The sequence below is a fragment of the Aptenodytes patagonicus genome, chromosome 6 (assembly GCF_965638725.1).
Source record: "Aptenodytes patagonicus chromosome 6, bAptPat1.pri.cur, whole genome shotgun sequence".
NCBI classification, from domain to species: Eukaryota; Metazoa; Chordata; class Aves; order Sphenisciformes; family Spheniscidae; genus Aptenodytes; species Aptenodytes patagonicus.
In genome coordinates this window covers 27,340,779-27,359,616 of record NC_134954.1, presented here as the reverse complement: position 1 = coordinate 27,359,616, position 18,838 = coordinate 27,340,779, and the positions used below count along the sequence as shown (strand labels likewise).

General features: G+C 42.3%; 1 protein-coding gene across 1 annotated transcript in view; it reads right to left on the bottom strand.

The window, feature by feature from the left end:
- The window catches only part of HS6ST1 (heparan sulfate 6-O-sulfotransferase 1), a 206,730-nt gene that overhangs the window by 7,123 nt on the left and 180,769 nt on the right, over positions 1-18,838 (bottom strand). The window lies entirely within an intron of this gene.

Below are 18,838 nucleotides of genomic sequence, written 5' to 3'. Positions count from 1 at the left end.
ATTTTAGTCTTGCCAAGTAGTAACGCTTTCACCGGGACATCCATTTCCAGCAACAGACTGCAATGTCAGAACAAATCATCAGGATTCAACTGATCTACCAACTTCAGAGAGCAACTGTGACTTCAGGGACTGCCTGGCCTTTCACACAACCATGTGCCCTCTGAATCAGCCAGGACTTGCTCTTCAGGACAGCCCAGCAACTGGTCTGTTTATGAGCTGGGCCTATCATTTTTACTTCATGCAGATGCTGACCAGGACACCTACTGCTTGATTGATCTGGCTGCCGAGCTGAAATTTGGGAGTCTGCAGTGAGTAGCAGGATAACACCACAGGAACATAAGTGAAAAATAATGGGAAATCAGGAATGCAATATGCTTTGTAGAAAGAGAAGGCATGAGATGACAACCAGCAATAGTACCAATAGTTTATTCTCATTTCAGCTAATTTGCTATCAATTCAGACAAACTTAAGACACACCTTTGACACATGAGACTAAAAAGGAGGAAAAAGCAAGACAATCAGGAGGAACACACATAGTGACATGGGGCATTCTTGCCGTTCCAAGTATAATGAAGTCCCCAACAATACAAGCTGTCCCTTGAACTGAAAACATGACAGCTGTCTCGTACAAAGAGACGCTCCAGCTTCAGCCCACCTTGAGCCTGGATAAAGTTCTGGAATTGATAGTGATGGCAGTCTGCAACAGCCCTCTCCAGACAGAGGGAAATGGGCCTTTTTTTCCCTAACTTCCAGTAGCTTGGGACTATGGTGTCTCTGAGTGTTTCTAGAACAAGGAAATACCTTCTCTAGTTGCTAAAGCTGGCAGGGAATTAAATCCACATGTGCTCCCAGCGCATGGCGCTGTGTAACACTGCACAAATGGGAGCACCTGGCTTTGGCAGGCAAATGCACACATACTACTGGAAATGTTTCATATAGGGGTGGTGGTGGATTCATTTCCCCATCAGAAATGCATCTTTGGAATGCTTCTATTGCTCGCTGCCCTGCCGGCACGGCTTGGGAGAGCTGAATGTGATGGCCATTGCGAGGGCACTGCACAGTTTTTTGAGGGGGGGGGGGAAGTAAAAAAATTCTGCTTTGCTTAATATTAACACACCCATATTTTCCTAGCACCTTCAATATTATTGTTCCTAGCAGTAACCTAAATTACCGCAATAAGAGTAATTTAATGTTAAGTAAATATATCAAAGGCATTGCCTGGGAAGTCTAATTTTAAGGAATGTTTGCTTTCCCAATTTATTACTAACTTGCTGAAGGGTTGTTCCAAAGCAGTAAATTTTGGTCTTTCCAACAATGGCAATGGGTGTCCACTCCGGCTCCAATTCCTCTCCTGCTTTCTGTCTTCAGAACTAGGGCTGGTAAAAACATTTGCTATTTTTGGAAACTTTTCCATCTCTCTTCATAGCAAGGGTATCACACTGTCTAGAAATACTGTCTAGTACTGTCTGTGTACAGGGAGAGGGGAGAAAGAAGGGGAGCAGAGTGCATAAGAGAAACACTTCCCTTAAATTTACCTCTTTTTCCTTCATTTACGTTGCAGCCTGTAATGATTCAACTACCGAGACTGAGATGCAGCTATGATTTATACAGACAGTGCTAAGAAACCTCTAACAGATGGGGATAAAATATGACAGTGGAAGGAAAAGGAAGGCAATGATGAATGCCAGATGTTCAAGCAACAGACATTGATGCTAAACACTACCAGCATTTTTTGACTTGTGAACTGTAGTGGACTTTTTATTTACACCAATGTAATCCAAAGGTGGCATTTTTTCCTGAAGCAGGTTGAAGCCAATTATTATTATGTGGCTTACAGAAGCAACTAGACGTTTCACCTAAGATCAGGGACTCATTTGTGAGGTATCCGAAGACACAGGAGGAGCTGATTCCTGTCCAAACCTGCAGTCTATACAAATATGGATAGGGAGAAAAAGAAGAATTAGTATCTGCATTTTTGTAGACAGGGGAACAACGAATATTAAATGATGTGCATAAAGTCAAATGGGTGTCTGTGGCAGAGCTGGCATGAATCGGATTCCTGTAAGCCTGAGTCCATTTTGTCTTCTCTTTCTCTCTCTGTTTAAACTTTAGGAGTCTATTAGTAAATCAGATTAATAAATATCATGCAAAGCTTCTAGGGTCCATTGAAACAGAGACAGCTTGAACAGGATGTGGATTGAAAAAAGTTTAAGGAGCAAGTACTTCTTTCTTCACACCTGCACTATAAGAGTTATTATCTTAGTTGAGGCGACACACTGGTAAATATTTTACCATGAGCAATCTCTCTCTAAGATTCATCTGAGTGAATAGAAAGCATAGGAAAACAGGTTACATTTTTTGAAATTATATTGAATTTGATGTGCCCCTTTCCAGGTCTGTCACATAGAAAAGTGCTTGAAGGAGGGGAGCTTCCCTCCTAACACAGAAATAAGATGTATCTTTGGGAACTGGAATACAGGTGGTGGAACCAGGCCCCTGGAGGTACTTTAGGAAGCTGCCCCAATGGGGCATAAATAAAAAAACCCCAGCAAACCCAAACAGAGACTGCAATGCAAAAGCATAGTTCGAACCGCCTAAGTTGAGATGCACCATTGACATACTGAATGTTATGCTTCCAAACTTGTATTTAGCTTTCTGGAAGGATATTAGATTCAGAGGTGCAGATTCCCTCAGCTCTCAGGAAAGTGAACAGCACACCTTTAGGCAGACTGGGGCTTCAGGAACCAGAGAGATGAGCCACTTTGATATTAGATGAATGACCATGGAAGTATTCACCCAAGGTACTTAAGACACTGAAGTTTCCATTCTCAAACTGTAACTTGGGGATTGCCTTTACATTCAGAGAAAAGTTAGCTATCTCTCTAAAGCATCATCCATTAGCAGCATCGTTATTAACATCGCGAGCCAGAAAGTCGGGGGAACTTTGTGCCAGCGTGGTTGAGAACACAGGCAGTGCCACTTGTCAGCAGTGGCTTGAAATTTATGAGGAATCACATGACTAGTAAGTTCTTTTTTGTCATCAGAGATAAAATAAACCCATAAAATACATGCAGCTGTGAGTGCCCTTCCTTTCAGCATGGTGCCCCAGACAGCTACTTAACTTAAGTATTCCTAAAGGCTCATTTCAGAAGTGTGGTCTTCTCCTAGCCCAGATGGTTCCACTCAATACTGCCTCATAAAAAACCCAAACAGCCCCAGTTTGGTCATGCAATGCCAAGTCTCACTGGCCTTCCTGGAGTTAACAAGCTTGAGCAAGAAAAATGGACATTCTAGTTAGTAAGACACTTCTTTTCTTTTTCTTCCCATGTGAAGCTGGGCAGAACAGCATTACTACTCTTGCAGGCTCCCCTTCTACATATCCACAGGGTCGTGATCCCCAGGAGGACAAAGAAAAGCAGAAGCCAAAGTCACACCTCTGCCTTTCCCTGCATTATTGTCCCTGGCAGTCCCAACGTGAAAATCCACCTGAAGCTCCCTGGGGCATTTGCAAATTCAGCATTGCAACTCGGATCTGCATGCAGGCTGCACAGTTTTGTTTGAGGAAAGAATCACTAGCATATTTATTAAACAGAGCAAAATGAAATCATGTTTTTGATAAACAACCCTGTATTAGAAATGAAGTCGTAGGGAGAAAAAAATCCAATATTAGAAAGGAAGGGCAATCTTGCCGTTGTAGTACACAAATGAATTCAGGAAACTTGAGTGTAAGTACCCTTCTGTCAAAATTAGCCTATGTGCCCCAGACAAATCTCTCTCCCTCTGCCTCTGTTTCCCATGTGTGAAGGACTGACAATGTCTCCTTTGTCTATTTTGGCAATTCAAAACATAACAACTTTTGGAGCAGGAACCGTCTCCTTCAATGATTATGCAAAGCCCCTGTTCATGGACTGAGGTCAGAGGACAATAGTTAACTTGAGGCATATTTTCATGACATAGACGTCAGGGGCACTGTTGCCCTACAGGATTCCCACCCTGGACCTCTCCTTCCCATTCTCACATAGCAGCACAAAGCAGCCTTAGTTTTGCCAGCAGAGATTTTTTTGCAGGGCCATGCTGCAAATGCAGTCACTGAGCAGATCTGGGTTAAAAATAACCCTTTCTTGCAGACATGAGGGAGTGGCTGAAGCCCCCATTTAGTGATATTCTGCCTTAATTCCTGTCAGTAGGTTCCTCAGCTAATGAAGGGGAAATGAAACCCTTCTTCCTCTAAAAAACCAATTCCTTCTCTTTTGCTAATAACCAGTCAATATAATTCTGATAAAGTGACAGATTCTAAATATGATGCTATTATCTCTCTTCGGTTCATTTCCATTTATTCTTTCATACATTCCTATTTGATACACCCTTCTTACTTCCCACTGCTGGTCTCTAAAATCTGCCAAGAACTGCTTATTTGATTGTGCAATCCCCTATTCTTCGCTGTGATTAAATGCTTCCCTCCCACACAGCCAAAATATCTTATTTTTTATTTCTACAGGTTATTCACTGAGCTTTCAAGCATCCCTCACAGGAAAAGCAAAATCTATAACAAGTCCTTCTTGACTACTGTGGTGGCCTTCCATGAGATAAAGAGCAAAATAAGGATAGCCACTTCCAATCATACATGCTTCATCCCACTTGGCAGGAGGGGGAAGGGGAAGGAAGCTGCATAGGTCAGCTTCAACCATATAACCCCAATCTGTCAAAGCAACATGCCCCCAGGCTGCAATTTTTCTACTGCTAAAGAAAAAAATAATAAAAAAACCTTTCTATGTCCTCACTGAATTAAATGAATTGAACAGGGTGTCTGCCAGCTTGCGGGAATGAGAAATACTCTGTTTTGTTTAAAAGAAGTAGTAATGTCAAATTTGTGGCTGATTTAAGGCATCTTTGTAAGCCAAGCCCATGTATTACACGCTCCTCAAATCATTTGTGAGGGTCCTTATTCAATTCATACTGGCTCTCACTGTAAATAGTTTATCACTAAAACAACTAGTGATTTTGCCTCCCACCAGCAAAATGAAAACGTGCACCTACCCTGCCGTTAGTCTGCAGGGACCACGGAAAGAAGAACTAGAGCAGTCAGCACCCCTACTGGGATCACTTAAACCCTCACCTTACAGAGACAGTTAAGGGGATTATTAGGTAACTGTTATCTCCACTGAAAATGGACAGTGTATCCTAAAGGAGCAGTTCCAGCAATGACCAGGTAAATAATAAGTAAAGGTGAGTCAGGTGTCTCTAATGATGGATGAGCTGAGAATGGGGCAGATGAAAGTTTATAAGGAATTTATATTCTCATTAGAAAGTCATACTAAATGTTACCTACAAATAACAGACGTATGAAAATCTCTTTTACCCTTCTGCACAGAGCCACAAAACGGCCTTCTGCTATGGTGGGAAACACTGGGGTGTAGAACACTCTCCAGCCAACCCCACCACTTGCTTCAGTAAAAGTTACCTCCTGCCTTATTTACCACCAGTACACCAAACCCCTGCCTTACCACTTTTAAAGCCCAAACTTGGGAAGACTCCACGTATTTCCATTTTTTTTAACTCTACAGTCAGATTTCTTGCGTAGCAAAACACACTCTCAGTGAGAGATTGGAATCTAATATATGTACAATGATTACTTCCTTTGGTAGCAAATAGCCCTAATTTTCTTCAGTCTGTTTCCTCTCATCTGGTGTTCATTTAGACTCTTCCTGCATTTCACACACAATAAACTCTTCAGCCTTTAAAAGTCATAGAAAAAGAAAGAAAACCCCAAACAAACAAATAAACAAAATAAACAAGTCTCTTCTGTCCCCTATGTTTAAATAAAGGTTGCCAGACAGAACACCAAAAGCCAAGAAACTTAATAGCAAAGCCAATCCTCCAGTACTCAGACTGTGTAAACACCTACCTCGATGTTTTTCTTTTCCAGTAAACCAGGGGGGTGTCTTTATAGCAAGTCAGTGCTTGCTTTGGTAACTGGGTTTGTTTTGCACAGTTGTGTTTGTTTTGCCTGATGGTCTCTGCTCTTGGGACTCTGCTGTATTAAAAGGTAGGATGTTTTGAAATGTAACAACCAGAACACAGGCTCTGCTCACCCTCCCGATCTTCACTCGGGGAGTCTTCCTCGAGTTCGATTTCACCACGGGCCAATTCCTGATGCAGGGATCCCTGGACCATGCTGGTGACAGCCCACTGAGAGCTAACCCCTAAAAACAACCCTCAGGATGCTTCAGGAGTTGGAGGCAGAAGACAATACTCTTGTACTACAGACAAATTGACATGCTTTTTTTCCAAATGGAAAAATTAAACTCTCACAGACTCTCTTGGCTGGACGCAATCCAAAGCACAGGTTTGTAAATACACAAGGGTGGGTTTCAGCAGGTAAAATTGGGTGTTTCAGTCCAGCTACCCCTTCTTGAAAAGGAAGCAGAGTTGTGGGGAGGCTACACTCTTTCACAATTTGGCTGTATTTTTGAGAGTGTTTAAACAAAAAGCTGCTATATGAGTGCCTGTCTGTGTGTGGATGCTCCAGACACCACTCGCCTGCTTCTCCTAATCTCAGGTATATGCAAAGTGGAGTTTCGCATGTCACACCAGCTCCAAGAAACCACTAATAACTGATCTGCACCCTCAGCTCCTGTTAAGGCAATGGGGGAGTAAGAAGGGCCATTCTTCCAGGACAGCTTAACTGCAGTTCAATACGAACATATATTCCTCCATTCCCAAGAAAGAGGTTTCAAAGCAGATTCTGGAGTCTGTGGAAGACCCTGGCCTAGCAACCCGCTGTCTGAGCACCTGCTAGGTGTGCAGAGCTTTGGATTCTCACTGGCATGACATGTCTAACTCCCTCTGAAACACAGGATGGGGTGTGAGCACCAGCACGACCTGAAAAAAGAGGACTTCTATAGCTGGCAACATTTATATGGCTTTTGGGGCTGCAGCCTTACCTGCTGCCCTTCCAGTTCACAGTTACTGCCCAGGAGAATTGCAGTTGGATTAGATGATAGTTGTAGGTCCCTTCCAACTATCCTATCCTATCCTATCCTATCCTAAAAACCTCTTGGGGAAGAACAGATTAAAAATGGAAAAACAGTAAATTCTAATTCCAGCAGCTACAACAATACTGGCTCAGTGTGTAAGAAGATCTGTACCAGATTTCAGAGTGTAAATGAACCTGAGATTACTTAGGTCTGGCCTTTTGGATTTAAATAACTGTAGAGTCAGAATCTATTACATATTTCTATCTTTTAGCAGGAATTAAAATGAGTTATATTCATTAAATATACACTTAAAAATACCAGTACTATTTAACCCTGGGTTAAAAAAATAATTTAACTGTGAGGAGTCATGCATGAAAAGCCACACCTCTCTTTTTTCCCCTGTGCATTTCATAAAATGTGGAGGATTTTGAATGCTTCACAATCCTGGCGATGCATCCTTTCATCATACCATGAATGGTCACGCTGCAGTGCCAGCCAGGGAGCGTGAAGCTCATGCATGTGTGTACCTGTGTGTACGAAATACAACACATCTTTCTTGCAAAGGCAACAGAAAAGATAACAGAAGCTGACGGTGAAGAAGGAGACAAAAGAGCAAGCAGCAGCTCAGGCATTTCACAAGAGGAACAACCACCCCTCCATCCACTCAGAACAACTTTAAACACGCTCGCCTTTTGGTGTTCGCAAGACATGCACGGGGTCTGAGTCACAGTTTTAAAAACACCAGATAGAGTCAAACACAATTGCAAGGGCCTTCTCCAGCCTGGTGGTGAAGAAACCTGCAAACATGAAACCAAGGAAAAGATCAATCTGTGCTCGATCTGGACACCCTGCAGCAATCCAGCCTTGATTTTGGAATCTGATAGGAGCGATAATGCTGTGTGTCTGGACGTGCCTCTGCACACACGGTGGCTGCAGCACAGTAACAGCGCAGTGTGAGACGCCTCTATTTAAAGTTGACCTACGAAGAAAGGTAGGTCTACAAAGCAATAGTTGGAATACTATTACGTATATATTCCTTTCACACAGATATTCCTTCTGAATTATATTGGCAAAGGCTGTAGGGCTGGAGAGGAGGTACAAAGGATGTAAGTCAGCCCCAAGGGCAGATGGGTGGAACCATGGTTTGTTAGAAAGCTGGGAGGACACATGTAGCCTTGATACCCACCTTGGGAGTGGCAGTATGATACAGACTATCCCATACTGATGAGATATATATGGTAATACAAGGGAGCATTTTATGTCTGGAATCAAATGCAGCATCAAGATAGGTATGGTTGGGTATTAATTCCTCTGAAACCATCAGAAATGGACACTTTCAGAATCATTATCTCCATAAATGAAATGAGGGTACGCTTTTACCTTAGATCTCAGTGTTCTGCAGTATTGATACTTGCTGTGTTCATAATACACTGTTACACACTTAGCCCCAGTTCAGATTTGTTAGCAATATACTACTAATAGGCTTTTAGCCAGGAAACAAGTATGGTCCTATCACCCTCGTGTCTCATGACTGTTTTATATCCAATTAGCAGAATAGACACAGACTACCGAGTTTTAACAACATCTCTGCTTTTCAAGAAAATTGAGCTGCTGTGCAAGCACAAGAATTTCCTGTTGCACTGTCTCTTGCAAACAAGTTAATCTAAAAAAAGATACATTACATGTTATGAACCTTAGGAGTGAACCGCCAGATCATTTTTCAAAATGACAGATGTGATGAAAATTGGCCAAAGGCTTGGAAAAAAAAAGTGGGGGTCAGGGTGAGGGGAGCAGATGGGGGTGGAGAGGAAGGCATTCCAGAGCCCTCTGGAGCCTTGGACTCCTCTAGGACCCATTAAAAGCTTATGTTACTTGCACCGTTTATAAACAAGTGCTTTCTTTGGCCATCATAACCTTCCTCATACCAAGCGCTTAGGAAGTGTTGACTGCTGTCTTCTACTGAAGCAAGGCACCAAAAATGACGGCAAGTTACAAATCAAATACCTCTGATTTACCACCTTTCCCAAGTTTCAGGAGGTTTGTTGTGATTCCTAAGTGACCTTAGTAAACCGACTAATCAATAGCACATCTGAATGCTGACAGACTGCAATGGAAAGTTTCACTGCCAGAAGGATTACATCAGCGCTGGCAGAGGACAGACGGTAGAAATGTGGACTGCAACCCATGCCTATTCTTCACATTCTTTTGCTTTTATTATTGCCCCTGCTGTCATCAAGGTAGGAAATTTCCGGATGAAAAAACACTGCCATTCTCCGTAAGAAAAATTTTCACTCCCTTCACTTATTGGCTCTATCGCAGAGGCTTTCATTTTTATTGATTTTAGCATTACACAAAATTCAGGTTTTAGTAACACATTACAGCCATATTTACTATAAAATATTTGCTAGAAGGGTACTGTACCCACTATTTTTTTTAATTTCTCCCTGTATGTTAGACACATCAGAATCAAGAAAGAAACAAATCAACCCCTGAAGAGTCATGAGACACTGAACTTTTAATCTCTGTGTCAGAGACCAATTTGCACTGATAGATAAGTGGAAAACATTCGGCGTCTCATTCTAGCTCCAGCAGGTAAGTGCTGTCCCCTAATAAACTACCAGTGCAGGCTGCCATGTTATAAGGGGGGGTGAACTTTAAGTCTCCCCCTCGACATCAGGACTGAGACACATTGGTTCTGCACGGAAATCTGCACAGCTTCGTACTGTCTTTGCCCTGGGAAGAGAGAGAATGCCAGGGATTCAGCCTCCCCAGGTGTCAAGATGGATACAATGAATAAAGCAAGTGCATATTTTACCTAATAAAGCAGGATTTCTGCATCTGATTCCTGCACGCTTCAGGATGCAGAAGAATGAATGATCGGGATATTGCCACACAAAAAAGAAAACCAGAAGCAAGTTGAAATAGCACAAAGACAAAGCAGAACTATGCAATATGCAAAGATATTTATCCAAATCAGCTGCAAACAAAGCAGATAGGCTGGAATTTGCATTTTCTTTTGAACTGTAAGCTAGCTTCTCTTGCGAATCACAGGAGCTCCACTGGCAGTGAGATTCAAGAAAGATTCAAGAAAAGTGTAACAGCATGATAGATAGGAAGTACGTCTCCTTGAAGAAGATTAAATTATAAAGAAACCATACAGGAAGATTAAGGGAGCAAGAGTAGCAGATATTGATCGCTTATGCAGGACAATTGAATTCCTCGGCAACTGCCTGCCTCAGCCGAAAGGGATGCAATATTTGTGTCAGACAGCTGCAACTGCAACACAGACACCCGTGAGTTGCTCCTGGATCAATCTTGTTTCAATCAAAAATTGATGGATGGCTACTTTTATTGATCGGAGTGGGAAGACTCAGGAAACAGAATCGAGATGCACAGAATTTTGAAACTAGATTGACATGTCCTGGACATACAAGTAATCATTATAACTTTCAACCACCAGGGTACATCAAGAAACAAGACATCCCAAGAAAGAAAAACACAAAGAGCAGCACAACCCATTCCCGGAAGCAGCCACAGTACAAGCTGTTGAAAGGACTGGTTTCCAAAGGGCTCCTCTGTTCCTCTGTGAGCCACGTAGGGCTGCTAGTGAAAGGGAACAACTACTGCCCAGCAAAGCAAATCAATGTGAACTACGTACTGCCATACACCTAACGGCATGAGATAGGGGACTGGTCCTAATTCCATTTACCCGGTTCCTTCTTAAAATTCGTGCTGGGAGAGGTTCCCACACTGCTTCTTTTCTTGTGAATAGTGGCTTACATATTAGTGTATATTAGAATATTATATAGTGTATATTGGAATATTAGTGGCTTGCAAAGAGTACCAAAGCTCCCTCTTCTCAATTAGCTGACTCTCCCTTGCTCAGGACTAGCAGATGCTGTCAAGCAACAAATTGATAATCCTCAAGAAAGCAGAACTACTAATCAGTCACTTTTACATTTAAGATCCCTTGGAGTTGCCACTGCCTTATACTGTTTTTCTAATTAATTGCACTGGAATGCACTTAAGCAAGCCCCGGATCAAAGAGTCAACTGCAGAGATTGAAATAAATCCTGTCTGTGTTGCTAATGCCTTGGAAATGGATGACTTGCTAAGCATTCAAAATCCTGGGTACCAGTGGTTTAAAACTACAGATAGTGTGGGACACTTTCAAAGGAATACATTTAAGAATAAAAAGGAAAAAGCTCCCTTCATTTGCTTGTAAAAGACAATTAAACAAAAGCAATTGTTCAACTAATTTATTGTGAAGTTTGTGTATCTTATGTTCCTTATTCTCCACTTTGCTGTCACCAGAAATCACAGTGCAGGAGTGTCAATTTTCATTACAGCAAAACTTTATCATCATTACAGATTTCTTTTTTTTATTTGCTTTTATGAAGGGTTGAAATCTTTTCAAAATAATGATAAATTAAAATGACTGGGGATGGATGTGTTACCAGTTGGTGCAATAAATCAGTCTCTTCCTGCATGAGTCTCTCTCTCATGGTTTAGAATATCATCAAAATGCCTTTGATTGATTTACAATTTAGTAATCCAGCCATCATCATCCATAATTCCACAATAAACCACGCCACTTAATGTAGCTGTTACAGATGTTCAGAAGTTCATTCCCTGCCTTTTAGGAGGTGATATCTAGACAGCAGCTGCAGACACTAGGACTAGCTGGGGAAGAAAAATCTGTCTTCAGCACAGGAAAACATCCCATTTTCCTATAACAATGCCCTGTCTTTAAAGTGGAAGGACGTGCTGCCAACCTTGATATATCCAGGTTCAATTATTAAACACCAAATATCCATATGCATATACGCACCCCCCTTGCCAGTTGGCAGGACTAACAAGATGCCTGGCTTCTGTCTAAAACACGTTATTTCCTGGGAAATCAAGACATTACTAAAAGCCGTATGCAACAAATCCATCAAAGGTTATGCAGCAAAAAGCAACTCATCTCACACAGGCCATGCCAGCATCAAGAAACCCATGTTGCAGTGCATTCTGCACGTGGCACAGCATCCAGAGTCAGACCTAAGGAAGTACTTACGAGTTTGCTCTTAAAACCACCACAGAAACCCGGCTGAGGCAGGCAGGAAGGGCTGCAGCCTGATGAAGAGGGTGCTATTCATTATGCTGTTACTGTAACCAATACCAGCCCTTCCTGACAGCACAATGGGACACTTCATGGGCATCATTACTCATTTTTTCACAGATTACTGATCTGAAAACAGTAGGTTAATTCTTGGTTTCAACTTCTTTTGCTTGAGCCTGAAAACAACACAGCATGAGCTGGCCTGCAAGTAACACTTTTGTTAATACTGTTTCTTAAAGAAAAGGAAAATATGTAACACACACAGTACAAGGTGCAGGTATTTTATACCAAACAGCACTAGTACTCTCTGCCAACCTCAACAGTCGCAGTTCATTTAAAGCATACAGAATTATCCAACAGGAATTGTCAAAGTGATGGTCTAGGCCACAGAAACAATTTCTCTCCTAAGTGAATCACCATACTGAGGAAGCTAACAAAGACTGCAAAATTCATTAGCTGAGCAGCGCTAGAAAGGTCTGCTCCAAATCTATCACTGATCCATCTAGGCCAGCCAGCATCCTGTCTCTGACAGTGACCTGTCCCAGGCGCTGCTGAGAGAGGTGCAAGGAATAGCAAAGCTATTTCTAATTACAGGAATCCTCTTGTTTCCTCTTAGCTGCACTCGCAGGAATCGCAAATCAGGCTCGTGGTTTGGGTCTTCAGAGGGACATTTGAGCCTTCAAAACTTCAACCACCACAGGATTTCTTTGTTGGGTGATCCCTCACATCAATACATTATGAGGCTTAAGAGTTGGCAAATCTGAGTGACTGTAAGGTCCAATGAAATACCAAGTGGGTATTTCACAGGAACAGCAACCCTGGACTGTGAAGAAGGGATATCACACCCTAACACACCATGGGTTCTTCTGCTTCTAAGGGTGGTAAATGAGATCCCTTGCCCTGTTGCTAGCAGGAGCACTTACGACTACCAGAAAAGCAGCAATGTGTTGAACATGATTTTGAAAAGCAGCTTTTTGATTAATAAATCCTTGGGAGACAATTTTTTTTTTCTTTAAATACAGGCCAATGTTACCGCCTTGCTTTCCATTTGAAGGACTCTGGAGGTGTTCTAGCTGGCTGAAAGGCTACCTTTCAGCTGTGCAAGCTCCACTGCAAATAAGTCTAATTATGTGCTTAAAATGTACGTTGCAACTCCCCAAAGCACTGCTTTCAACTCAGGAAACCCCTTTGCATCTCTCCAAAGAAGTGCACAGTGGGACTATTCCTCCTGCATCTATTGCGGCCTGTGAATACCCCAACATCCCAGCGCAAAGGGAAAACCCAGCTCTCCCCGAGACCCAGCCTGACTGCGGGGCTGGATGCGGCCCAGCTCCCACTAGATGGCACCTACCCGCTGCTGAATGTCACCTGCAGCTGAGTGCTGCCCGCCTGGTCCAGCAGAGAGGGGAAGCTCTCCTTATGGCAATATTTTTCTTCCCTTCTCGTGGGATTTGTTATGTCTTGCATATTAAGGCCACAAGTGCAATTTCATTTCATTGGGTTGGTGGGGGAGGACAACGATGGGAATTGGTAACTGTGAATACTTCCCTTTCTATACTGGGGCTGGAGGCAGCGATGCCAGCGTGCCACCCGACAGCACCCCACGCTACACTGAAGTCATCACAGCTGGGTACCAACCGCAGCCTCTGATGGGGTGGCGCAGCCAAGTACCAGAGTCGGCACAAGCACGTCTTCCCAAGGCAATTCTCTGCACACACAACTTTCCTTCCAGAGGGACTTAGAATACTTGCCACTGGTATTTACATTTCCAATTTAATGGCATATATTCACTGCTTACACAAACATTGCACATGAAGTGCCCCTTGGCCTGCAGGTGATGTTGCATACATAACCGTGGGTTTTGCGTTGCAAGATTACAATTTTGTATCTATAGAGCCTTTTGCTTAAGTCTCTGCCTCAGGCTTGACTACGAAACATCACCTCCAAAAAATTTACACAGGATTTTTCTCTCTCATAGGCTTAGGTTACATGGAAAAGTGTTGCTGGCATAGCTGCACTGTGAGAAGTAAATAATAAAAGAACATTGTCAGCCAAACAGCAATGCCAGCAAAAAGTTTTGGGTAGCTATATATACAGTTGCGGGTATAGCTTACTCTGTCCAGGGAAATGGGTTAAGTTACAGAGGCAGAGGAACACTTGCCAGTGTGAGTTCTCTTCCAAGAGGGGTTTATCAGCACAGCTCTACTGAAATAATCACATTTTGAATGCAGGCATGTGCTTAGTCTCTCTGTCAAAACAATTATCACAGAGAAAAAGTTTCTTGTGTTTGGTAAATTTTGAAGTAAGAATGTGGCAATCTACATCCCTAGAGCATGCTGTGATAAGTCTCTGCCCACTGGGATCTGCTGGGCTGAGGCCATTAGTTCTTTCAGATACACTGGCAAACTGCTGAGCTTGGAGAGGCTTTCAGTCACTACCAACCTGGGATGGATGAGAGCTGGTCATCTTGTTATATGAGGCTCCATGTCCCACAGCCCTGAGTCATTCAATCCCCTGACTGTGTCTTCACATAAAAATTTATCTTTTCTTTGAGAATTTTGCCAATGGGAGCTGGAGGGTAGCAGGGTCATTGCAATCCATTTCTTTGAATACTCTGTGAGATCTCAGCTTGGTGTATTTTATTTTTTCATCCCAAAGAGAGGGTGTGTACAAAAGCAAAAGATCTGGAAAGCGTTTAGCATCACAGGAACTGCCAGCACTGCTTCCTTTGTTTGCTCTATTTAGCCTGATGACATTTTTTATCATCAATTAGCTCAAACACAGAAAAGCTGCATCTCTCAGTTGACTGTGGGACACAGGTATTGGGGTTCAAATTCCCCTTGTTAGTCTTTCTGAGAAGCTGGGCTGATGCTTGTTGTGCATCCTGTTATTCCAGTCAGCCTAGAGACAAGTGCCAGAGCTGGCATGAAAGGCATGTATCAGAGACAGAAAAAACCAAAGGTAAATTCCTCCCACTCCATGCTTGGGCTTGGTGTACCTGTTACTACATGTGTATCTTCCTTATGCCAGACATAACAAAGGCAGAAGCAGTTGTAAAGAGGGACAGAAAGGGGATTGCTAACACAGAAAATTAATATTGAAAGAATCAGTACAGTAAAGATTCACAAAGTTCACTCTGGGAAGACAAGGTCTTCCTACTGGAGAATTCCCTGAAGGGAGGAACAGTAGCAATAGATTTGAAAAAGAAAAAGAAAAAAAAAAAAAGAAATCCAATCACATACCCTATATTTAAAAATTAAAAAGACTACCAGATGCAATTACATTCATGATTAAAAGATCTAACAGAAGCATATTTAAATTCATTAACTTAGTCCACACTTTACTACCTCAGGAGACCAGCTGCTCCTGGAATACAGAGCAGCAAAATACAAACTACATCTTGCTTGTATTTGATCAAAACCTTTTGGAAGTTTCAATGATCTGGCTGTTAACATCTCTTAGGTGATAATTAGGCTCTTGGGGCAGCAAACATTGTTTGGGAGAGAAAATGCACCGTGGAAACATAAGTAGTGGAGCCTTCTGCCTTGCTGAAGAGTCAGTTATTCCACTATATAAAAAAAGGCAGTCAAGGGCAAAATGAGGCCATTTTCAAACAGAGACTCATTTTGCCTGTGTATATCAGCAATCAGCAGATGCTCACCTCTGTGTAAACTGTTTACTTTAGGTTTTGCTCATTTCTTGCAACATATATTTTAACCAAGAGATTTTAGCCCTTGCGCACTGCAGCTCATGAGCACGGCTCTCCTCTGGAAAACAGACGCTGCATGGTTTTTCCATCGCTGTTTGACAGCTGTTTGGTAGCAGGTACCAGCTGGGGCTGAGTAGACACTTCTCCCAATTCCCGTCCTCCCAAGCAGGGTCCCTGGTCCACCCCGGCCTCCTGACAGGGCTGGCCTCTCTGCTCGGGGGATGCTCTAGGGCCTCTGGCTGCAGGACGAGGCTTCAGGGCACGTTCGGAGGTGCTGGGAAGAGCCAGAACCTCTCCATGGGATGAAGCCTGTTAGCGGGGCGGATGCACAATATTCTCCGTTTGTCCCAGGAGGGCACTAAATTAACAGCGGAGGCACTGAGTTACTTCCTTTCTGTTATTGCCATGGGACCTATTTCCCTGTGACTGGACAGTAAGAGACTTAATTAATGATAACTGGAGTTTCTGTTTATTGTTGGGTCCGACACATATCTGTCCTTCTAGTCTTTCTCTCTGTATGCTATGTCTGGTTTTGGTCTCCTCCATCCTGCAAGGCAAAGCTCACCTCCTCTGGATAAAGACCTTCCTTCTCAAGAGATCTTTTAAATGATTCTGACAGTTGGAGTCTTTCCTGTCCTTCCTGCACAGTCCCCCATAATCAAGTGCAAGAAACATCGAAGGACAGAGCTGACCTTTCAGACAGACAGCTACACATGTGCCTGAACTGTCAGGCAGATGTTTTCAGGACCCATTTCAGGATTTTACTCTTCTGAGTTAGTTATGATCCATGGCAGAGCGCTCTGCATTATGGAAGTGTCTGCTCTGCCTCAGTGCCTTTGGGAAGTTGCACCATTCCTGAAGAGCTCTAATTCAGCTTGAAATCAGCAGATTTAGAATCCAGCTATTTGTGCCACATGAACGTTATTCCCTCACTGTCTGCAAATGTAACTGAAGTGCCCGGTCTCTTCCCACACCACCAAGGAAGCCCTGATGGTATGCACAGGAGCAGGAAGAGTCTCCTGCTGTCTCCCAACCAAGCCATCCTCATTCATTCAAATGAAGTCAGTGGAGATGTAGCTACACCGATTGTCCCACTCAACTTTATTTCTCCTTTGTCACTGAAGGACTGGAGAGATCTATTTTATTTTGCTTTAAAAGTCATATAAGGCAGCTGACAAAAACTTGAAAGCCAAGAATAATTCAGGTATCAAAATCACAGCCTTAAACATTCCTTGTTTGAGCACTAGCCTGGCAGTACCTCACAGCTGCGGGTATGGAGGCGAGAGCTCTTGCAGGGGCTGGAGAAAGATGCTCTTCCATGACTCATCAGCCATCCCTCCGGTGAACAAGGACATAATGACAGGATTAGTCAGAAAAATTGTAACTGTAACCAAAAGCAAGAAGAAAATAGAGGAAAAAGTACGGAAGAGGATGGGAAATTGTGCTGGTCCGAAAACACTCAACACCAACTTTCAATTCTGAAACTATTTGCTAGTAACTCAACTCTAGACGTGATTCTGGACATGTTTCTATCTCATAATCAGAATTAAACACAGTCTCAGATCCTCATTCTGATGACTAGTAGCTACATTTTTTCTTGTTATATATGGGAACGTATCATACATATTATATCGTGTTTCAAATACATAGGAAGCTTCCCCTTATTGCCATATTTTTGGGACAATCCTTAATACTGCTCCAAAAGTCAGATAAGTACATGCTTAAGTACATTACAATATGAGATAGCTTTCCTGAATGAGACCTGGAATTCAACCTGAGCTGAAGTTACTTATAGCAAAACCCAAACATATTTCATGCAATACCTCTGCTGTGCATGTGACTTGGAAAATAATGGAATTCTATTTTGTGAGGAATTTACATGAAATTGTGAGTGGGTCTTTCTCTTTCTAGAGTACTCAGTCTCAGAGAAAAGGGAGATTATTTGCATCTAAGAGCAAAATGCCCATTAATACCATGAACAAAATTCTATGGATAAAGCTTCTGATGGCACTTACAGAAATTGGGTGCCAAAAGTCCCTTGCAAAGAGAGATGTGCCTTGTATCGTTCTCATCATCTAGGAGCCTGTAAAGGCTGCTACGAGTCTTGAGATTGGGTACTAAAGATGGTGGGTGGCAGATTTATGAATCACACTCCAATTTTTTAACCCAAAGAACCTTCAATACCTTTTATTACTCTTTCCCTTCATCAGAAAGTTACTGGTTATTCTTGACAACAGATAGCTCCATCTGCACTTTTATTCATCCCCAGTGAATACACGGATTTTCTTTAAACACGTTCTCATCTGTCTAAGCTTTCAGGAGTAGCAAAATATTCTGGGAGAAAAATTCGGGATGATCCAGATGACAGGATAGGGAGGACAAGGGAGGAAGACAAGAAAAGAGGAGCTTGAGATGAGTTGTGATTAAATTTGTTAAGTTTAAATTTGATTAAATTTGTTAGATTAAATTTGCAAAATTACTTAGAGTATTGAACATATCAGCCTTGAGTTCACCATCAGGTCAATATGGTAGTAAAACAAAGGGCTTCCCTTTTGAAGAGGTAAAATAAAAAATATTAGACATTTTCTCTTTTAAAACCAGTTTGTGCAGGAGGGGATGTTCTGGCTGTAAATGACACAATTCTCTTTTGGGTGAATATCTGGGGTGAGGTTAGCTGCATAAGTCATTATCCAAAAGGTTTATTTTTAGACCCATATCTGCTCTAATCCTACCTTTTCTTTTTCTTTATGTGGATAAGGTTTTCACAGGTCTTATTTAAAAAACTACATTAATTCCAAAATGAGAAACAAGAACTTTTCAAACGTTTACCATTAATATGGATGAATTACAAACAAACCTGGCCTTGATGCAGGCTGAAAGCTGAGCACCTCAGAGGTGAATTGTCACTTTTAATACGCTGAACATGCCTGTACTCTGACAGAGAATTGCTGTCATTACAAATGTTCTTACGGGCACCAGTGCTGACCTCTCCTGTTCTGTCTGCCTTCCCGTGCTTGGACTGTTGCACTCATCTTAAACTGTTCCAGT